Raw genomic sequence first — 24584 nt, 5'->3', positions numbered from 1 at the left:
TATAAGGATGGAATTTTGAAAATTTCCAAGAATTCAAGGTAGAAGTGGAGATCTTGATATAAATAAAGATAAAAACACTAAGATTTGACAATGGTGGGGAATACACCTCCAAGGAAATTATAGATTTTTGTAAGGAAGAAGGTATTAAGAGGGAGCTCATTGTTCCCTTTAATGCTCAACAAAATGGAGTGGCTAAAAGAATGTAACAATTGAACAATGTGTTAGAGCCATGATCCATGATCAAGATCTTCCTAAATTCTTATGGGGAGAAGCAGCAGTGCCAACAATATACATTCAAAATAGAAACCCTCATTGAATTTTTGAAAATATGACTTTGGAAGATGAATTTTTAGTAAGGAGGCCTAATGTAGAATGGAAGAAAGAAATCCAAGATGAGTACCAACCTAATATGAAGAATGGAGTTTGGTAAATTGTTCCTAGACATAGTGACAAATCATTTGTCACTTCCAAATGGATTTATAAAATCAAACATGCAGTAGATTGGAGCACTGATAAATACAAGGCTAGATATGTAGCTAGACACTTCTCTCAAAAGGAAGGGATTGATTATGAAGAAACATTTTCTCCTATCACCAAGTACACTACTATTAGATCTTTGTTTTCTTTAGCTATCTCTATGGGATGGAATATACATCAAATGGATGTCAAAACTGTAACACCCTCCTCCAAAAATTACCTAAGGTTACCAGTCTACCGAGGTAAATATGTGACAAAGAGTTACTATGATATGATTCAAATCCCTAAGTGTATTAAAGGAAGTGGAACCGACGAGCTAACACTTTACAGACCTCTCTCAGGTGCTACAAGACCCCCAAGAGCTAATTCACCACTCCAGGTGCCCAACCCTTGAGCTAACCTAGCCTTTCAATGAATTAAACCACCTATCACTCCCATGACAAGGGCATGCATGTGAATGGGACCCTCCGTCGCTCCCATAATGCTTGCAAGGGAGAGACTACAGTCTTTTTCAGCCAGTTCTTTGCCAGAGACTGTAAGGTTTAAGCCATTTTTTCAGGCTAGTCTCCATGTGCGAAACTTAATGAGACTTTCCAAGACAATAAATGACACCAACACAAAGCCTCTAACACAAAACTTGATCAAGGTATTGACCTAACCAAGCCCAACCGTGACAGGCATTTCGTCAAACAGATCATGAACATGTAATCTGCATGTTATAACAACATATCTGAGCATAGGGGTCTCATACTTATGTGAGATTCACTAAGAAGAATTGATGTCTTATCACATTAGCCACATTATCATCTATTATGTCACATATTCATTTTTCATTCATTTACAAGACAAAACATGATGAGAGCCATACATCATCATTGTCATAAAACATGCTCATAACCTAGATATAAACCACAAAAATAATAAGGATACAACAACCATAGAATCCACATATAAACCAATATATTTACACATAAAATACCAAGGATAAGGAACTCTTATTGATGAATCCATAGTCCGACCAGGTATGGGACTTCCATGAACCACTCGACAATAGAATAGGCTGAACCAAATCTTGCATTTAGCCAGTCACCCCTGTGCCATATTCCAAGCATGAATGTGGGATCTCATGGAACACTTCCAACCAAACCAATGCTTCCAGAGGCCAACCACCTCAACCCTCAACCAATGATTCCACCTCATGGTCGTACATCACTAACCATCATCAGATTGGTCTCTATCCAAGCCATCCAGGGCTTCAGAGCGTTTGTTCCAACCAAGGCTCCAGGACTAGTAACTCAACCCACCGCTGTTATGGGGCTCTAGAGCGTTCGTCCAACCAAGGCTCTAGGACTAGAAACTCAACCCAATTTGTTACAGGGCTCCAGAGTGTTTGTCCAACCAAGGCTCTAGGAACTATCCACAACTAAAAATGAGAACTAGCCAGGAAAACAAAAGGAAAACCCAAAACACCATGGATATATAAGAAATGGCAAGGCTAAGTGAATCCATTCCAATGACATATCATAACCAAGAAACCACATGCATATGCCATGCATGCCCAAACTAGCAAGGAAATCATACATGCAACTCAGTACCTCAAGCAAAACCCACTGTAGTTGTTGATCCCGATGTCCCCATGCACTCTCCTACTCTTCCTTTGCCTTCTTTCTCCAAGCTCCAAGTATGCCACACTCCTCAGAGAGTGCTCCAAGAAAACTCTAATTGTCCAAGAGTATGAGAGAGAGAATAGAGAGAGAGCTTCAAAACTAAACTGACAAAAGTCTAACAATGACAAAAGCTACCAACTGATCCCTAGAAGCCTTTTTATTAATGAGGCCTCTATTTTTTTAATTTTCCTCCTCACATGAAACCTATGACCTTTCACCTGCCTTTCTCCTATTTTTCATTATTTTCATAAATAAATTGCTATAAATGCCATTTTTCCTTTCCAAATCCTTTGCCATTGCCTTTTCTAATTTCCTTAGCCATAATATCTGAAATGAACACCCACGCTAGGATGTTTTTTCCCAATATTCAACTTGTAATATATTTCACATGACATTAGTCTTATATATTTTACATGGACTTTTAACCAGGGTTGTTACAAAATCCTCCCCCTTGGGGGAACACCATCCTTGGTGTTCAATGACACCTTGTTGGCTGTGTGGGGCCTAACCCAAGTTCAACGTTAGTTGGCCAAACAAATCCCTACACTACTGGCTCTTTTGGCATCAACCTACAGAGCGCGGACCGAAGTCTCACCCGAAGCAGTATGGGGGGATGTTGGAACCAAGTTTTTGCACCATGAAATGGTCGTGATGTTGGTTTATACCCTTTGTTCCTACTTTCACGTAGGTCGCTAAGCCTTAGGGCTCTGTCAGTCTAGCCCTTTGTTCCGCCCTTTAGTACCTCCACGAAGGTGAACGATTTACCTTCGCGCAGTCTTAACCCACGATCTAGGCACTTTCGTGTTGCTATGACAGTGTATTGTATAGATTCCTATGTTATCTTAAGTGTTTTACTTATCTTAGTAAATGATCACAGTTAACACCACGTAATCTGATATTCTTACTTGCGTTCAATTAACCACTATGATCACATATATTCACGCATCACATAAACATTGTAAATTAAACCCAAAACGAAATATAACCAAATGCATTAACAGGAAATAAATACACAAAATTCGTAGAATACTTCTCTTTATTGATATCTTCAGATTTATACAAATTCTATTTTCCCTGTGCACATAGTTGCAGGGGCCCGCACACTCAGCTGCAGACTTCCACCTTAGTCCTCTATGCACTCAGCTGCAGAGCCTCTACCTATGCTAAGACCCGAAACACTTAGACTTCTCTACCAAGACTCTTCACTCCATTCTTCGCTAAAAACTTCTAACTACTTAGAGCTTACTTACTTAGCTCCTTTTTATACAATCCCATGGTCCGTGGACCATGGGTGGATCTTTACAGTCGACTTTACACTTTACAAAATAAGGGCGGACAACCCTTTATGACTCATGACACCTTCATGCTCTGCGACCATAAAATGCGGAGACTTTACTACTTTATTACAAAATTGACCCAAAACATGGGCTTCTAGCCGCAAAACTGTCCTTAGGGGATCCTTTTCACAACAGGCCCTCGAAACAAACATGGTGACTTGTCCTCGAGTCACTCTGTAGGTGTGGAGATCTTAGCACAAAGACCTCCCATCTCAACCTATATGACCGCAACCTCGACAATGCACTATGTGGTTGCCTGCTTCACTTCTTCAACCATCTGCTCAGTCACTGATCCTGAACTGTCAGCCTGAAGCTTTTACTGAGTTGCTTTCAGATTCGCAAGCTTTCCTTCAATAGAGGTCATGACCGCGTAAGCCTCATCCAACCAGGGCTTCAATCGCGCCTTCAGCACTGCCTCCTTGTGCTACGCGGAATCTATATGTTCTTTCAACTACTTGGCCTCCTACACCTTTGCCAGTCTCTGTGTGAGCGTGACGATTCGCGTTGTACCTTTTACTTCATCGTACCACTGCTGCAGTTCTCGCGCTTCTATCTCCAGCTGTTTTACATTAAGGTCCTCCTGCAGGCTCGTCAGGACCTCGAATGACTGTTCAAAAAGTTGTGTGCAGTCTGATACTACATTGTTTACCGCTGTTATATCCTCTATGACAGCAGTTGCACGCTGCTCCTTTACTTCTGGCAGAGTTGAAGGCTAGGTATTCAACTGTATATCTGCAATCTGTAGGTTCAGCTCTAGCTGAACCCTAGCCATCTCTATGCGAGCATCGTGCACCCCTGTAGCAAGATTGCTGACACGCACCTTGACTGGTTCTTCCTCAGGAACGGCCAACTCCGGGACCATTCGGCATGCCTCCTCCATGACTTGAACTAGGCTCTTGTTTCAATTGGTTACCTCGGTCGCGGTGGCGATGGAAAAGTCTCGTTGTAGGGCCATCTGTTCATTATTGATCCTATGCTCGATGATCACCTGTAAAGCATGGTGTTCGCAGGCCCTCAACTCCGTGATCACACCATCCTGCAATAGGTGGAGCACCTCATCTAGGAGCACTGCCAAGTTCAACCCCACTCCCTTGAGGGCACTGACAGTGGGCCTGTCAGCTTCATTATCTACGGCCAGTGCTCCATCTAGCCGCACTATCGCGCTGGAGACCTTCACATGCAGCATCTCAGCAGCTTCTGAAGTGTCGATAGCAAGGCTGGTGGACACCATTCCAGCCTGTGATGCACAGGTCTACAGCTCCTGCAGACTTATCTAGATGGCTCCCAACAGTAGTTCTTGCTGCTGTTCAAACTGTTGTAGTGCTTCTTCGGTGACATCTCACACCGTGTCTCTAATGTCATGCAAATCGCCCTCTATGAGGATGATTGGGTCCAACGACGTCTTAGTGGCCTTGTATTTCTTCCTCGACCCTCCTTTCTATTGTTCCCATGGAATCTTGATGCGGGCCGATGTCACTTATAGGTCCGCGCCGTGCTACTCTGTTTGCTCGTCTGTTTCCTCCTTTGTGTCAGGCGAAGGCGACCTTGTGCCTTTGTCAAATCCCCGCTCTGTTCTGCATGTCTGCTTTTCTGTCTGCTGGGCAGTATCGTGCTCCTCTTAGGCCTTGTGAATGGCCTCCTTCTTCCTCTTTTCAACCAGTTTTGCCATCTTGAGCTTGGCCTCCTCCTTCTTGCGCTACGTGGCAAACTTGCTCGCCCCCACTGCCAATTATGATGTAGTGCGCCACTCTGTCAACCAACGATCGAGCACTGCATCAATTGCGTCGTCCATTGCCAAGGAAAGTCATACCATGTTTGCATAGGGTCCTTCCGCGCCCTGATCGACACATGGTGAAAATCTGCCTTGAACTCTGCGTACCATAGCAAGTTGGCAAACACGGTAGGCGACAACCGCGGTTTGCGATTGATATCCATGCGGATGTTCATCTCCATTAAGATCTAGAATATATTGCTATCCTTGATGCGTTGAACATCCTTGGTCACCCACAGTGAAGCGTACTTCACTGCTTCTGTTAGGTTTGGCACGATCGAGGGGAATTGACTGTCTTCCAGTAGCTCCCATGATACCAGCACAATAGACAGCAAGAGCCACGCATAGTGGAAAGTCTTGTTGAGCTCCTATGCCTCGCGGCAGTTCGCAAGGAACTCACCACATAAACAGTGCGCCCAATTGAACTAGACTCCTTCGGCGCATTGAGCTGCTAGCAGACGACTGGTGTCAGCACTTCATCTACGCAGCACTTCCTCATAACCTTTCCTACCAATATCTGCATGGCCACCTTGACTGTAGGGTCACTGATACTTGAGATGGCATAACCCCGCGGTTTCTTCACAAGCTTAAATTTCTCCTTCATGGCCTCCGCGAGGGCCTGCTTGCCACATTTTTCACCAAACATCATGGCCAGATTTTCTCCTGTGTAGGGCAGCTGTGTGATCCTATCGATCAATCTGTCAGTGATGGGTATTGGCTCCTCTAGCCACAGACACCCATCATGCACCAAGTATACCAGCTGCTTGATGACCAACACTGTAATCGGGGTGCGATTGTAGTGCGACTCCCAAAGTAAGTTGAGTAGACCTGCCTTGTCTACTCCTCTGAGCCACTTCCGCGGTTCCAATGTAGTCATCCCAGTGGTTGTGTCAATAATGCAGCGCATCAACTACTCGGTCGCCAAGTGCGGTAACTTCTCATGGTCAGCTAAGTCCCAATCTTCTAGTTTTAACAGAGGAACCCGCCCCAAGCACAGTCCTTCAAAGACAATCTCATCCGACAGCAGAAGGGTTTGCAAGGGGACCTTGCTCTCGTCAATTTCCTTTGACACCTTGGTCTTGCCCTTGCGCGAGGGACGTACTCAAGCAACTTAGTGATAGGGTCAGCACCCTGGACTTCAACTTCCTCCACTTCTATCCCCAAGTCCTCATCATCCATCATAATATCTTCAATTTCTTCCTCCTCTGGCTCCGGATTGATGGCTCTGCCCTTTTCCTGTGTGGTGGGCTTGTCCTTCGGTGGGTTTCCTCTGGGTGACGCACACACCGGTATTGCAGCCTGCTTACCCTTCTTATTCTTCGTGCTCTCCTTGGTTGGGGTCGACTTCAGTCTAGGTGTCCATGGTGATTTGGGAACATCAGCTAAAACCTCGGCAACCTCTAAAACAACTTCCTCTGCCTCCATAACAACTTCCAGTGCAGCCCCCTCAATTGTCACTACTTCAGTGTCCATAGCTTCTGCAAGTGTCAACATGACGTTATGCAACAGCTCCTATGTCTCCTTTGGCAATGTCTCAAATACTGAACTGGCTAGCAAAGCTTCGAAGTTCTCACGATTCATGTGCGCTTGAGAGCTCAACAACTTAGTTCTCAAAATGCCAAGTGTTTTTCGTTGGGCAGCCACCTGTAATTTATAGGGCATTTTGATTTCAAATCCGACCGTTCCCCCCACATTCAATTCATTAATGCCAGATTAGCGGCATATTTCCAAGGATCCTACCCATAAAGTTCGTCTTAAATGTCGGTCGTCCGATCCATTTGGCCACATTTCTACCGTCAAATCATGAACAGTGACATTAATAGTCACTTTCTTGCTGACTTGCACGATTTCTCATTGGGTAGTGCAGCTCCCTTCGAACTGTCGCGAACCCTGTGACATTTCCTCACTCCGCACAATCCTCCAATCGCACAGTCCCCCAACCCGGGCAGTGTAGTTTATAGTCCCGCGCCTCCTTTCAGCTACCTGGAGCACTAAGACTATGCTACCCTCATATATTCACATGGTCGGACCACTGGTGTATGGCTTCAATCAGTTGTCATTCACCTTTCCTAGGAATGGATCTCCATTTAATTTAACCAACTAAATTGCTCCACTGTCGGTAACCTCCTTAATGACATAGGGCCCTAACCAGTGCATTCTGAACTTCCTTGGAAATTTATCAAATTTACTGTCATATAGCAAAACCATATCATTTACCTTAAAGGTGTGCAGCTTAATGTGTCGATCATGCCATGTTTTTTCGCGTTGCTATTGCACCTGTTGGTGGAATCCAGCTAGAAATCTCTCTTCCTCAAGCTCAGCCAGTTGCGCGAGCCTCTCTTCCAAGGCTCCGCGATCTGTCATACCGTGAGCGCCGCTATACGCAGACTAGGCACCATGTATTCCATGGGCATCACTACTTCAACGCCATATACTAGCCTAAAGGGTTTCTGTCCAGTCAACTTTTTACGTCATTCGGTAGGCCTATAGTACTGCAGGTATGTGTAGGTCCTAATCACTTCGCTGAGCATTGCAAACCTTGGTCAGTGCATTCTCCTGCACCTTATTGAATGTTTCCATCATCTCGTTAGCCTGTGGATGATAAGGCATGCTCTTCTGGTGATATACTTGAAAGTCCTCCATCAGCGCATTAATCGTCTCGTTCAAAAAGTGTGTACCACGATCGCTCATCAGAACCTTTGGACACCCAAATCGCGTCAGTACATACTCAAAGAGGAACTTCACAGCGGTCACACCTATGCAATCCTTCACAGATTGTGCCTTCGCCCATCGATTCAAATACTTAGTCGAGGTGATAATATACCGCGCTCCCATCTTCTTCCCTTGGGGATGAATGGGTCGCACAAAATCTATCACCCATTTCTCAAAAGGTTGTAGCGTCATCTGTGGGTTCAGAGGCAGCTCATCTCACCATGATGGCCTGCCAATCCTCTGACATGCATCACACACCTTGCAGTAAGCTTTTGAATCCTAATGGAGGGTTAGCCACCACAACCCTGTGCGTAGAATCTTCTGCGCGGTCGCTCTTCCTTGATCTAAATTGGATCCTCAAACAATTCCATGATTGGTAAGAATGAATGACAAACTTCAAGAAATCTTATAGCTATCAGAAATAACTTCTAAATAATGGCAATTTGCAGCCAGCACGGAGCAACGAGGACCTTCGGTCAAAGCACGCTGACCGTTGGCCATGGAGACCGCTCATGGCGCAAAAATGGCAATTGGGAAGCTCAGATTCGGAAATTGAGGTTGTTTCTGATACGCGCTAATCGCATATCGCTGGGCAAAACCCCTCGAAAAGGAAATAACCCGAGCACTCGGTCACAAGGGAAACCCGAAAACTGTGGGAAAGCGCTAAAACTGACAAGGCGGGTCCCACGCTCAAAACCGGCGGAATATCGGAGGAATTTCGGGTGGTAAGCGGGTTTGGCCGAGGACCCAGTGATTCCATACACTGAGTGACGCATGTCCGGCGGGGAGAGAGAGAAACCGCTTACATCACAGACTAACGATCGAGCAACTAAACCGCGCGATATAAGCGAAGACCGTAGGATTTCGGGGCTCTAGATCAACGGAAAAGGTTCAACCCAATAGATGACCAGACCCGAGGGAGAAATAAACTATGGCGCATAAGATTTGAAGTCCGATTTGACCAATGAGTCGACAGAAGGATCCGTTTCATAGGCATCTGTGAAATAACGGGTAAAAAAAAAACGACCGTTCAGGAAGAACTGACACTCAATTCACAAGGAGACAGGTGGCCACCTCTCTGCGAAGCATTACGCAGCAATGATGATGCAGGGCAGAGAAGTCCTAGCGGACAGAGGCAGGCAATCTAGAGAGTCGAGAAGCTGAAACGAAAAGTCGGGGAATGAACTGGCTTTAAAGCCACGAGCTAATAGAGACAGGACAGAGACAGTGAGGTGGAGAAGTAGTGAAGAAGCTGAAGGCCAAGAGACAGAAAGAGAGGCAAAGTTGCAGAGGGTAGAGAAGCCGAGCTGACCATCAGATTAAGGGCAGCATCGAGTAGACAGAGACCAATTAAGGTCGAAATTCGGTAAGGGGAGTTTGTGAACTCTAAGGACTTGGGAATTCCAAGTGCCATCCTACTGATCATCCTCTGTCAAGTGAGACTCAAATTGAGCTCCTTAGTGTAGGACTCTACTTTAAAAACATAATAAAAAGGCCACCACTGAAGGCTGGACTAGGAGACGTAGCCCGGGAGGATTGGGTGAACTCCTTATTAAATTTTGTTATGTTTATGTTTGCTTACTATGATCTCTTACTATTTCAAGTGTTTGTGTATTTCACAATCTTATCAATCCGTTGCACAAGATAACATAGACACACACACACCAGCACATGAGTCTATAATACCTTAATTAATTTCCTGAGATCACCTAGGGGTGATTCCAGATCATTCCTACATAATGACCTCTTGAGATGCCCCCATGAGCATCCGCGAGGATACTGCTCCTTTCAAACTCCAATACATATCGTCGTAATACTTCATCAGACCTTATTTTGTACAGATGCCCGGCAATGACAGAAAAGTTTTTCGTGCGCACCACTAACTCCTTCTTTTGCTGGACGGTGTAACCTTCCGGGGCAGTTCCTGTCATTAGGAAGTGTATGATGTCTTCAAAGTGACCATCCGCGATGCGCATAGCAAATAGCTACGCGCAGTGTTACTTGGGAGGGGGAGTGAAAACGGGTGCAGGAGCGACATTTTCAGAAGCTCCCAGTTTGGGAGCGATTCCCGGAGCATTTTTTATATAATATATATATAGATATATATATATATATATTGATATTTTGATTTTGATGATAGTCGTTAACGTCCACTGAGACCAAATTGGTCTATCGGACCTACAATTTTCTTAGTTTTTAATTGTCTGGCTCCTCATCTTTCTTGGCGAGATTGATGTTGTAGCTTTCTTTTTTTTCTCTACGATCTTCCAAATTCCTTTATCTTGCATCTCCTTCATCTCTTCTGGTTCTTGGTACATTGGTGTCTTAGCTTCGCCATCTATTGTGTTCATCCTCTTGAAGATAGACGGAGAAGAAGTTTGGTCTAGGAGATCTGCTTTGCTGTTAAATGAAGATTTATTTTGTGCGGTATTCGAATCCTCATAACTGTTGATGCTTGAGGGGTTATCGAATTCACTTTTTTGTTGCTGAGTGGGGCTTTCTCCCTGCTTGTCTTGAGAGTTGTTTCTTTCTTGCCCGATTTCTTGTGATTCGGATTTTTCTCTAGAGTATTCTTCTTTGATAACAGTGTAGTGTTATTTTTGTGCTCCTTCCCACCAAGTAGATCTGTGGTGGTTTTTTCTAGCATAATTTTTCTGGAAGGCTTTTGGGCCATTTTGGCTAGATGGCCTGTCTCAAAGAAGGATCGACATCTGAAGAGGACACTTTCATAATCGAGTTTCTGGTTCCACACATAGTCTTTACTTGTTAGGTTTATCTCAGCTGGGAATCCAGCGCTGAAGTCCATTTCCACGCAGATGCCTGCATAGGTGGTTCTGGCATATTCCTCTGTTTCTGGGCACCTGCAGTAAAATTTCCCAATTGCATTTCCAATGGCTTTTAGTGAGGAGAGATTCCAGAGATGTAAGGGTAGGTTTGGCAATCTCACCAAAACTAGTGCTGAGGTTATGACTGTTGTTGAGGGATCGAATGATGGGTTCCATGGCTTCATGAATAGGCCTGAATTTTCCCAACACCAAGGGCCGGAATCTAGAATACATTGTCTGCTTTAAGAATTTTCAAAATATACTATAAAAAAACCCCTAGCACAGGGGTAGATATTAATTTCATCAGAAATGACAGGCTTCCATACCTCCAAGATCCAATTGTGGAGAGTTGTCAACCGCGGCCAAAACCATTGAACCGGCAGATTAGGGCACTTTCGGAAAACTTCAAAGCCTCATCGAGTGAGGCTTGGACCACCTAGACAGTGGGAGCTGGGGCTTCACTGACGATATGGGCAGGAGCTTGCCCTCTAGAAGCGGACGAAACTGAGCCAGCAGCTATTTTCGCGAAGCTGGGAGCCATATTTTCCAGTACAAAGCTGAGACCCAGCAGCAGAGTCTCAGTAAGCCTTTTAATCTGCAAGAAACCCTATGGAGAGTGCCGCAGATTACAATCTATGAAAAGATTCCTGAAGCCGCAGATCCGCTCAGAGCCCCGGAGCCACAGCCGTAGAAAGCCCTGGAGCTGCAAAAAGACGTATGGAGAGTAAATAATCTCTAGTCGGCTTTTACGGAGGTGTAAATAAATGTTTACATATATCTTCTCTGCAGCCGCAGAAGACCTGGAGCCGCAGAGTACCGAGCTATTTACCGAGCTATGGAGAGTAAATAATCTCTACTCAGCAACAAATACATGTAGAATGATGAATTAGATAAAAACAAAAAACAAAAAACAAAAACAAACATAGATTGAACCATATAACAACAATCATCTAGAAGCTATAATCTTCATCAACCACGTCCACAAGCTAGTAACATACAACATATTGAGTCTCATGATTCATCAATCTTAAAGTTTCAAGCTTTCAAAATTCAATATATAACATTTATCATCATTGATCACCAAAGTTGTACTTGTAAGCTAAGTGTAACCATTACAACAAATAATATCTAACATGAAATGAAATGAGACAACTTTCAACTTTCATGAAACATCATATTCATAATTCATTACTAATGAGTTATAATTTCCAACTTCAAACTTAAATTGTCATATATTGTTTAAAAAATATCATAATAAATATGAAAGAGTCAATAGTTATAAAAACTGCTAGAACCTAAAAAGACAAGTAAATCTATTATCTATTGCTTATTTTTGGGCCTCTTGCCACCACGAGAAATGTCTAATTTTTTAGTCTTGTGGGAAAATCTGGATCTTTATCATTAATATCACCCTCTAAACAATAATATCTAGCGGTATCTTTTTCATTACCTCTGTATCTGTATAAGGATCTTTGTCATTAATATCACCCTCTAAGCATTAAAATAAGATAGAAAAAGCATAGCATGTCAAGTTAAGATTTTGTTTGAACAACGTAAACTTTGAAACGGGAACTGATACTGTTACCCGTTTTGTAAAGATAGCAAAAAAGTGACCCGATTTTGAAAAGGGGTGATGCAGAACACACATATTTTTTTAGAGCATAGTTTTTGGCACTATAAATTTTTTTTATGTATATTGTGTTTTAAAATGGTAGTGATTATTTTGATGTTGATTTTAAAAAGGGTAATTCTACACCATGCCCTTTTTTTAAAAGGTTTTTTTTTTTAACTTTTAATTTTATAATGTATGAGATGTAAATAATTATTTTGTAAATTTAATAACTTGGAAGTGGTCTTCTTCTTCATATTTTCTTGTTTTTATTTTTATTTTTATTTTTTTTATAGTGAGGTTTTTATTGTTTTGCATATTTAAAGAAGAAGGTCGATATTTTGCATTTTCGATATTCTACATATTTATACATCATTAATTAAATTTTCAATCCACATGGAATAATTTTCTCTAAAATACATATATAAAAAAGACAAACAAACAAAAAAAAATCGTAAACCATAAAAGAATTTGGAAAAAATAAATAAATAAATAAAATAAAAATAAAAATAAAATAAAATAAAATATATATATATATATATATATATATAATAATTAAGTAAGTAAAAACAAACAAAAAAACATTAGCAAAAACTAGGAGAACAAAAAAAAAAACAAACAAACAAACTAGTTTAAAAAAAATAAAAATAAAATTAAAAAGCTAGTAAAATTAATATTAAAAAGAAAATCAAATTAAAAAATATATATATGAAAATTATTAAAATATATATATATATGAAAAAAAAAAAAATTAAATTTTTTTTTTAAACAATTTTTTTATTTAAAAAAAATTATTATTAACCTATTTTTAAACAATTTATTTTCTTATTTAAACAAAAAAAAAAAAAAAAGAGAGAAAAGAATCATTAAAAAAAAAAATCAAATCTAGTTTGTTTTTAATTTTTTCTTTATTTTTTTTAAATCTAGTTTCTTTTTTATTTTTTCTTTATTTTTTTTAAATTTTTCTATTTTTACCTACTTAATTTTTAGTTTATTTTAAATGTTTTTTCTTCTTTTCCATATTTTTTGTTTTTTTTGTCTTTTTCTTTTGCCAATTTTTTTTATGGTTTACAAGATAATTTATTTTTTTTCAAAAAAAAAAAATTTCTATTTATTTGTTTATAATGTTTTTTTTTTTGTTTTTTAATTCTATCATTAATTTTGGTTTTTTTTTTTACATTTTTATGATTGATTTTTTTTCGGTTTTTTATTTTTATGTTATGTTTTGTTTTTTTTTTTTTTTTTTTCACTTCTGGTTCACGGATACCATGGTCAGTGGTCCGCTACGTCCAGGATCGAAAGTCTCTAGGGTGGACCCCACCCGAAGGGGGTCACACCCCTCGACCATCACAGACCTAACCCCAAAAGCTTTCGGGTTTCGACCTTGTGACCTCCCATTGGCAAGGCCCCGGCTTGACCGATTCAGCTAACCCTTGGGGCTTTATGTTATGTTTTGTTTTTCGTATATATTTTAATTTATGTTTTGGTTTTATTTACTTTTTTAACATTTTTTTTGTTTCGTGTTTTTTCATTGTTTTAATTTATTTTTTTTTTCTTCATTACTTTTTTTAAATTTTAATGTTTTTTGGGGTCATGATAAAATATTTTACATCATTATTGCAAAATGTTGAAATTTTACTTTTGGGAAAAAAAAAAAAAAAAAGGGAGTGTTTTCCCAATGTTAACACTTTTCGTTTTGAGGGTGTTTTTTGGACAATTTTTGCGCAAAAAATTTGGTTTTCACTACCATTTTTAAAACATGTTGAAAATTTACCCAAAAAAATGTGTTTTTCCAACATCAACACTTTTCGTTTTTAACACTGTTTTTGATGTTTTTTCGAGGTTTTTTGGCCAGAGTTCCCGTTTTGAGTTTATAGTTCTCGTTTCAAAATTTACATTGTTTTTTAGTGATGCGTACATTTTTAAGAGGGTCATGATAGAGGAGTTTAACAACCAATGTCACTAACATCAAGGTACATAGAGGGATTGATGCTCTATATTAAATACAAGTTCCATACCCTAATACATGACAAAATTCAATGAAAACATTGCAATCCTGAAATCCTAAAAAACTGATAAGTCTGTTGGATTTTGAATGAAATCTAAAATTCTACTTTCTCCATATGAAATCCAATGAGGTTGGAACCACTCTCAAACATCCTGAGTCATTTCATGGTAATGTTAAAAATTTAAGTAAAAGTTTTCATCCTTTTACTTTAAGAATTTAACATTACCATGAATCGCATATCAATACTAGGGCCATAGACTTGATCATTAAGCTGCCCCACTCAAAACTTATTTGTTCCTATAAAAAAAAATTCATTTGGAACATCACTGCAAAAAAAGATTTGCGAAAAAGGCAAAATGCTTCTGAAAAGGCAAGGAGCATTTTTTTTAGGGAGCACGCTCCCGACCCGCTCCCGAGTCGCTCCCGCCCAGAGCACGGATTGGGAGCGGGATCGAGGGGGGGGGGAGGTGCCCCCCCGCAACACTAGTTGCCCGTTAAGCAATCCCTCCTCCAAGTTAGTGGGCTCTTCCCCTGTTTCGATGCATGACAAATGGTCTGGTCCTGCATTCAGTCGTCCAAGCTTCACAATAACCTCAAAATCATACTCTTGTAATAATAACAACCACCTATAGATTCTCCCCCCCAACATGGGCTTATTGACCAGGTATTTCAACACGGAATGATCTGTATACATCTTAAAATGTCCTCCCAACAAATAGTGTCTAAACTTCTGGAGCGCGTATACCATGGCTAAACCTTTGCGCTCGGTGGTGGAAGAGTTATTCTCACCCTTTGATAACCTCCTGGTTGTGAACACTATAGGATGGTCCAATTCTCCTCCACCAGCCTATTTCAGTACTGCTCCTAGTGCTATACATGACATGTCTACATGTAAGTGAAACTCCTTATTCCAATCCAGGAAGACTAAAATCGGTGCGGTGACCATTTTCTCTTTCAATACATCCAAGATTTTCCTACAGTCCTCGTTCCAACAGAACGTGACATCATTTTTCAACAACTTCTTCATAGGCGCAGTGATCTGGGCATAGCCCTTGACAAATTTCTTGTAGTACCCAGTATGTCCCAAGGTTGCACGCAGTTGTTTCACACTCCTCGGCGCCTCCAAGTTAAGTATCACTGCGTTCTTCACAGGATCTACCATCAGTCCTTGTCAACAAACCACATGGCCTAGCAGAGTCCCAAAAGGAACAAAAAATAGGCTTTTCTTCAGGTTAAGCGCAATCTGGTACATTCGACAAGTATCTAGCATCAAGCACAAACTTGCCACATGGCATTTCACCAGCCCAAACACAATCCAGTCGTCAAAGTACACCTCCAGAAACTTATGAATGTTAGAAAATTATATATTACGGAGAAATGGAACACATAAAATATTGCAGAAATATAAACACAAAAAACGCATAAAACAAGAGAGACACAGATATACATGGTTCACCCAGTTTGGGCTACGTCCACCCCGAACAGCCAGTCCTTCCTTTCTATTATCCAGCAAAATGAAGAGACACAACCTACAGCAAATCCGCTATAATATCCTCTGTTTTCTCTCACAGTTTTCACCTCTCTGTTTCTCGCTCACCGAATACACATCTATTACACAGCCTCAAAATACAATGCCCTCGTACAAAGAGAGGGGTTGCCTTCTAGGGAAAAAAACCCTAAACTAAACATAAGTTCTACCATCAGATCATCTGCCTAATGAACGGCCCAGATTAACTAGAAATTACTATACTTTTACAAGGTAATTTTACATTTACTTTTAGCTTCGGTGGCATTGCCCCCGAGCCCCCGCCGGGGGACTGCTGGCCCCCGAACCCCCCAGCTGGGGGGGATCAGCCCCCCTGGACCCCCACGGGGGGACAAGCCCCCCCCGCGTGGAGGAGTACAAACTTCCTGAGGTATACATCCGGTTGAAACAAAGACCTCTGAACAATCATGCTCCACACACAACAATCTCCCACTTGAAGAATGATTGTAGCAACTCCACTGTTGCTTCATTTGTTAGACAATGACTCCTCTTTGGACCTGGTTGTTTCTCATCTTCATCGTCATCCTTGAAGACCAATTGAAACTGAGCATGTTCTCGGTTTCTCCCTGGTTACAACTTTTGTTAGCATATCTACAGGATTCTGGCTAGTGTGTATCTTTTCCAGCTTCAACTCTCCATCTTCCAACACTGATCGTATGAAATGGTACTTGAGCTGTATGTGTTTAGTCCTGGAATGGATGTTGAGTTCTTTGTAAGATGAATGGCACTTTGGCTATCACTGTATAACGTGCCCATATCATGCTCCTTACCTAATTCACCCATAAACCTTTGTAACAAAATCATTTCTTTACTAGCCTCTATAGCAACAACATAGTCTGCTTCTGTTATTGAAAGTGCAACAACACTTTGGATTTTTGAAACCCAACTGACAGTTGTTCCACCAACAGTAAATACATATCCTGTAGTGCTCCTCCTATTATCTCTGTCACCTACCATATCTGCATCAACATATCCCTGTAGGGAAATGTTTGAACCACCAAAGCATAATGCTTGATTTGTGGTACCTTTCAAATATCTGAGAATCCATTTCATTTCCATCCAATGTTCCTTCCCTGGATTGTTCATGTACCTGCTTACAACTCCCACTGCATGTGCAATATCAAGCCTTGTGCAGAACATTGCATACATTAAGCTTCCAACTGCTGATGCATATGGAACTTTAGACATATAATCCATGTCTTCTTGGGTCTTTGGGCACATTTCCTTACTAAGTTTGAAATGGCTAGCAAAAGGTGTACTAACTGGTTTTGCATTGTGCATGTTAAATCTTTTCAACAACTTTTGTATGTACTCATTCTGAGACAATGTTAATTTGTGATTTTTCCTGTCTCTAGTTATTCTCATACCAAGGATTTGTTTTGTAGCTCCCAAATCCTTCATTGAAAATGAATTTGCCAATTTTCTTTTGAGCACATTTATTTCCTGCATGTTAGATCCTGCAACAAGCATGTCATCTACATACAATAACAATATAATATAGTTTTCATCATTTTGTTTTTTCAGATAAACACAATGATCAGAGTGACATCTAGTATAACCTTGTTCAGACATAAACTTGTCAAATATTAGATACCACTGCCTTGGAACCTGTTTTAAGCCATACAAGCTCTTCTCCAACCTGCACACTAGTTTCTCCTTCCCTTTCACTTCATATCCTTGTGGTTGCTGCATATATATCTCTTCCTCCAAATCCCCATGGAGAAATGTTGTCTTTACATCTAACTGCTCAAGATGCAAATCTTCAACTGCCACTAGACTTAAAATGGTTCTGATTGAAGTCATTTTAACAACAGGAGAAAATATTTCATCAAAATCAATACCTTTCTTCTGTGCAAACCCCTTCACCACAAGTCTAGCTTTGTACCTCTGTTTTCCTCCATCTTCTTCCTTCAGCCTGTAAACCCATTTATTCTGCAATGTAGTTTTACCTGCAGGCAACCTGACTAAGTCCCAAGTCTGGTTGTGCATTAAGGAGTCCATCTCTTCTTCCATGGCTACCTCCCACTTCTTCCTGCTTTCAACCTGCATTGCTTCTTCATAACGTTCGGGTTCACCAAAATTAGTCAACAATAAATAATATAATGAAGGAGAGTATCGTTCAGGGGGTCTAGTTATCTTGGTAGATCTTCTAACACCACTTTCAGGTGTTTGGGGTGCCTGTTGTTGTTGTGATGGTTTCTGCTGTTGTGGTTGTTGATTATTATTATTTTCAGGCACCTTACTTTTTCAGTGATTTCATCAAGAACTGTGTATTCTTTGTTTTCTTTTTCCTGTTTCTTTTCCTGCAACTGATTCTTATACAAGACCTTTTCATTGAATATTACATCTCTGCTCCTAATGATTTTGTGATTTTCATAATCATATAAGCGATAACCAAAATCATTAACACCATATCCAATAAAGGTACATTTCTTTGACTTTGCCTCAAGCTTTGTTCTATTTTCTTTATCAATATGGACAAAGGCCTCACAACCAAAAGGATTTAAAAAAGAGTAGTTTACCTTCTTACCTATCCATGCTTCCTCCGGAACACCACCATCCAAGGAAATTGAAGACCCTATGTTTATTAAATAAACAACAGTATCTACAGCATCTGCCAAAAACTGTAAAGGCAATCCTGCATGCAATCTCATGCACCTTGCACGCTCCATGATTGTTCTGTTCATCCTTTCTGACACACCATTTTCTTGTGGTGTTCTTGGAACTGTCTTCTCTCTGTGAATTCCATGCTCTGAACAGTACCCATCAAACTTTTTGCTACAATATTCACCTCCATTGTCTGATCTAACACACTTCAATTTCTTTCCTGTCTCAATCTCAACCAAAGCTTTCCATTTCTTGAAAGCATCAAATACATCAGATTTATTCTTAATACAATAAATCCAAGTTTTTCTAGTTGCATCATCAATAAAAGTAACATAATAATGAGAGCCACCGAGAGATGATACCTAAGCAGGTCCCCATACATCTGTATGCACAAGCTCTAGTTTTTCATTCTTCTTTTCTTTCCCAACTCTGAGAAATCTGACTCTCTTCTGTTTTCCATAAATGCAATTCTCACAGAAGTCCAAATCAACATTCTTCAAACCCGACAACGAATTCCTTGAGTGAAGAATCTTCATCCCCTTTTCACTCATGTGTCCGAGCCTATGATGCTATAATGTTGCATCTGCTCCTTTGGAAGTTAAAGCATTAACAGAGTTAGAAATACCATTGCATAAATACAATGTACCAACCTTTTCGCCTTTTGCTATTACCAGGGCTCCTTTGGTGACCTTCCAAGCTTTATCTGTGAAATTTGTCACACAACCTTCACCGCCTGACTGCCCTGTTGAAATCAGATTTTTCTTTAGATCTGGAACATGCCTTACCTCCTTTAGTAGCCATTGGTTTCCATTCTGCTGTTTCACTAGAACCTTACCCATTCCAACAATTTTACAGGGTTTATCATCACCGAAACGAACTTGTCCAAAATCTCCTTGAACATAGTCATGAAAGTATTTCTTATCAGGTGTGGCATGGAATGAGGCCCCTGAATCTACCACCCACGAATTAGTAATATTTTCGAAAGAAAGAATCAAAGCATCTTGTAACACCTCACCTGTCACATTTGCTTCTTGATTGTTTTCTTGTTGTGAATCTCCTTCTTTTCCCTTCCGAGATCTACAGTCTTTCTTTAGGTGTCCTTTATTTCCGCATTTCCAGCACACTATCCCCGATCTGGACTTGGATCTGCCTTTCCTTCATTTATTGAGATATCCTGAGCTCTTTCCTCTTTCTATTTTTCTTCCCCTAGACTCTGCACTCAAAGCATTTCTCGATGTCTCACCAGAGCTTTTTCGTCGCATTTCCTCGCTAAGGATAGCATCGACAACATCATCAAACTTTAAAGTACTAGATCCAGACACAGAGTTACTAATGGCCATTACTAAACCATTCCAACTTTCTGGCAATTAGCACAAGAATAACAGAGCTCCAACTTCATCATCAAAGTTTACCCCTATAGAACATAACTGACTTGTAACAGTATTAAAATCATTTAAATGATCTGCAACAGATCCACCTTCCGACATCTTCATATTAAATAATCGTTTCATAAGAAATACCTTGTTTGAGGCCGAGGGTTTTTCATATAGTTTCCCCAATGTCTTAATAAAACCCTCTGTCATTGTTTCCTTCGAAATGTTGAAGGCGACCGACGCTACAAGGCACAATCGTATTGTTTCGAGTGCCTTTCTATCGAGAAGGTTCCATTCTTCCTCTTTCATACCCGCCGGCATCTTTGCTTTTCCGCCCAATGGTAAGTATAGATCTTTCTGATACAAATAATCTTCCATCTGCATCTTCCACGGTGAGAAGTTTTGGCCATTAAATTTCTTGACCTTAAACTTACCATCTTCCGCCATTTCTCCCACTCGAACGAGGAACCCTTCTTTCCTGCGAGTTTATCAGCCAAATAGACCTTCAGCTCTGATACCAACTGTTAGAAATTATATATTACGGAGCAATGGAACACATAAAATATTGCAGAAATATAAACACAGAAAACGCATAAAAAAAGAGAGACACAGATATACGTGGTTCACCCAGTTTAGGCTACGTCCACCCCGAACAGCCAGTCCTTCCTTTCTATTATCCAGCAAAATGAAGAGACACAACCTACAGCAGATCCGTTGTAATATCCCCTGTTTTCTCTCACAGTTTTCACCTTTCTGTTTCTCGCTCACCGAATACACATCTATTACACAGCCTCAAAATACAATGCCCTCATACAAAGAGAGGGGTTGCCTTCTAGGGCAAAAAACCATAAACTAAACATAAGTTCTACCATCAGATCATCTGCCTAATGAACGGCCCAGATTGACTAGAAATTACTATACTTTTACAAGGCAATTTTACATCTATTTTTAGCTTCGGGGGCGCCGCCCCCGAGCCCCCGGACCCCCGCGCCCCTGCGTGGAGGGGTGTACAAACTTCCTGGGGTATACATCCGGCTGAAACAAACACCTCTGAACAATCATGCTCCACACACAACAATGAATGAATTCCTTGAATGCAGTAATGACTACGCACGAAAAAATCGCAAGTGCATTCTTCAATCTGAAAGGCATTACAGTGTACTGAAAACATCCCCATTCAGTCATGAAGGTTGTCTTGCTTCTATCCTCCGGCATGATTTTGATCTGATGGTACCCAAAGAACCCATCAGTGAAGGAGTATGCTTCTTGGCCACCTACATTATCCAATACCTCATCAGTGAATGGAGTTGAAAAAGGATCATGTACACAAGCATCATTCAACTTCCTAAGATCTACGCATATCCTTATTTCATCCTTCTGTTTCTTTTCATGTACCACCATTGGGCTTACCTAATCAGATTCTTCTATGGGCTCAATGATGCTTGCCGCAGGCATCTTATCTATCTCTAAGTGGACCTTCTCCTTATACTTTAGATTAGGATGGTAAGGTCTTTTCTTAACTAGCTTCACGTAGGGCTTTAACGTGATCTTCATAATGCCTCAGGTCTCCTATTATCCCCTTTAGCTACATAAACTTGGTAGGGAAAAAAATCCTAGTATTTGTGGAGTAATTCAGCAACCTCATCTACCATCACGTCATCCTAGTAATCTCCAATCTTCGTGAATTTAGGCTTCGCCTCCGTACCAATATTCACCTGTTTCGTTTTCAGTGGCGCGGTTACATCAAGATTATCAATCTGCGGTCCCTCGACCTCGCGGTGACCCTCTGTTTCAAGGATGTTAATCTTTCGTAGATCCTCATCTTCTTCTTCAGCAGTCACGTTATAGCATTCCAGCACGTGGCTCAGCTGAGTAGTCCAATCGGGTTGAATCAGATCCAAAGGATCTTGCGGTATCCTAAAGATTGTTGCTTTCACTTCTTGTAGCGCTTCGTCAATACAATCAAACCCGTCTTCAAAGTTGAACGTCATTATGAATCCTTCGCGCAAAATATCCCATTCACATGTACCATGGTGGAGCTCTATCTGCAAGTACCAGTTCATCGGAATGACATCCAAGGTATGACAGAACAAGTGCACCCATTCAGTGATCCGAATTGGATCCATGAAAAATTATCAAGTGCCATGACTGTATCAAATCAGGACAGACTTCAAATTTATGAACAAAGAGCTATCAGGAAGACCTCTGGACAATGACAGTTGCAGTCGGCAAGGAACGACGAGGGCCTTGGTTAAAGCGCATTGACCGAGGCCCATGGAGACCGCACAGGAGGCAAAACTGGCGGTTAGGAAGCCCGGATCAGGAAACACGAGCTATTTTTGATGCGCGATTAGCGCTTATCACACATTGCTAGGAAAAACCCCTCGAGAAGGAAAAACCCCGAGTGCTCAGTCGCATGGGAAGGCGGGAAACCGTAGGGAAAGCGCTAAGGTGAAAGGCGGGTCCCACACTCTAAAACTGGTGGTATATCGGAGGCATATTGGGGCGGTAAGTGGATTTGGCAGAAAATGAGTGATTATATTCATCGCACGACGCGTGTTCAGTGGATGAGAGAGCAAACCACCTCTCATCGCAGGCTAACAGTCAAGCAAGTCAACCGCGCAAAATGAGTGAACACCGTAGGATCTGGGGGCTCCAGATCTGACGGCAAAGATTGCGCCCGATGGAGAAGCCGGATTTGACAGGGGAATTAAGCCGCGGCATATAAAATTTTGGAGTCAAATTTGACCGTTGAGTTGGTGGATGAATCATTCCACAGCGTAAATGAAATACCGAACCGTTGAGGAAGAGCTAGCGCAATTCGTGAGAAGATAAGTGGCCACTTCCCTATGGGATGTTGGTGATGGCAAAGGCAGGGAACTCCAAGTGAACAGCAGCAGGCAATCTGAAGGGCATAAGAGGAAGTGAGCAGTCAAGGACAAAATTGGCTTTAAGCCATGAACAAACAGAGAACAGTACAGAAAAAAGGAAGAGCCAGAGAAGAACAACAATGACAAAAAAAGGTGAAAGAGACAGTGAAGCAAGAAGCAGAAAACAGAGAGTCGAGCTGACCTAAGGCAGCATCGAGCAGACAGAACCAGGCTTGAGAGGTTCAAGCCATCCCTGTGAGGATATTTTTTTGGAATTGAGCACCATTGAACTCATCCCATTAAAGACTAGAGAGGTCGAGACTTGGTAAGGAAAGAATCTGTGCACTCTAGTGGCTTGGGGAATCCAAGAACCACCCTACTAAGCATCCTTTGTTTCAGGAGACTCAAGTGAGCTCCTCATTGTAAATCTCTGCTTTAAAGACACAATAAAAGAAGGCCACCATTGAGAGTTGGACCATAGGCATAGCCCTGGAGATAGGGTGAACTCCGTATTAATGCATTGTGTTCTTGTCTTTGCTTACTGTGTTTCCCTTACTGTTTTCCATTTTCCATTGTCTGTGTATTTTGCAATCTGATCAATCCGTTGCCTAAAATAACATAGACACACACCAGCACATGAGTCTGTAATACCTTCATTCATTAATTGTTTAACTAAGATCACTCACGAGTGATTTTCAGATCAAGTGGTATCAGAGCTTTAGGTTGTTAAGGTTAGACAAGCTTGTGTTGGTTTAGCTGTTGAATGCTAACTAGATCAAAGCTCAAATTAGGAGAAGGAGAGTTGGTCGAAACTAATCCTGAAATTGGGAGAGTCTATCCTCGGAAGATAATGTCAGAAGAAGTTTCTATGGGGCCAGAGCCTCAATTCATAGATAGTTTCCTAGCCATAAAGTCCATGGTAGAAGAAATGTATAGGAACTTTAGAAAACATAAGGATGAAGATTCATCAGGCTCTAAACAAGACAAAGGATAAGATGAGTCTCACTTCCATGACCACTCAAAAGGCAAAGGGAAAGAAGAAATCTTTCTCACACCTCCTAATAGCCCTAAAAAGAAAGCATCTTTGATCAAACTAGATGTTAAATTTGATTTACCTATGTATGATGGAGAGTTGAATGCAGAAAAGCTGGACAATTGGATTAGACAGATTGATGTTTATTGAAGAGTGTAGAATATCGATTCAGACAAAATCAAGATTCAGCGAGCAAGCCTATGCAGCAAGCCATGATGAGTTGGCAAACTCTTCGACAGTTGAAAGGGAAAAGTGTGCAAGGGTACACTCAAGAATTTAGAAAGAGAGCATTGATTCTAGGAATCTCATTAGACTCACCTGAGACTCTGTTGAAGTACATTGGTGGTCTACACAGCTACATGAGGCACACTATCCTCATGTTTAATCCCACTAGTATAGATGAGGTATCCGTACAAGCTACTCATCTAGAAGCTAGAGGAAAGAATGGAAGTCCAGAAGTTGGGGGATCATCCCAACCCACTGCAAACAAGAATAAGGAGAAAAGAAAGCAAAAATGGAAAGCAAGGAAGGCTAAAACTGCACAGAAAAGCAAGGCTTCATGCACTCACTGTAAAAAGGATGGGCATGATGATGAGCATTATTGGATTCTGCATCCAGAGTTGAGACCTAAGAAGTTCGAGGGAAAGAAGAAGAAGACTGCTGCAGTTATTCAGAAAGATTTGGGTTTAGACTCGGAAGATGAAACAACTATTGCAGCCATAGGTATAAGAGGTAAGAATTCTGAAGCA

The sequence above is a fragment of the Pinus tabuliformis genome, chromosome 1_2 (genome assembly GCF_031772625.1).
Source record: "Pinus tabuliformis cultivar Carrire ecotype Pingquan chromosome 1_2, CPIR1, whole genome shotgun sequence".
Taxonomy (NCBI): Eukaryota; Viridiplantae; Streptophyta; class Pinopsida; order Pinales; family Pinaceae; genus Pinus; species Pinus tabuliformis.
This window is presented reverse-complemented; position numbering follows the sequence as displayed.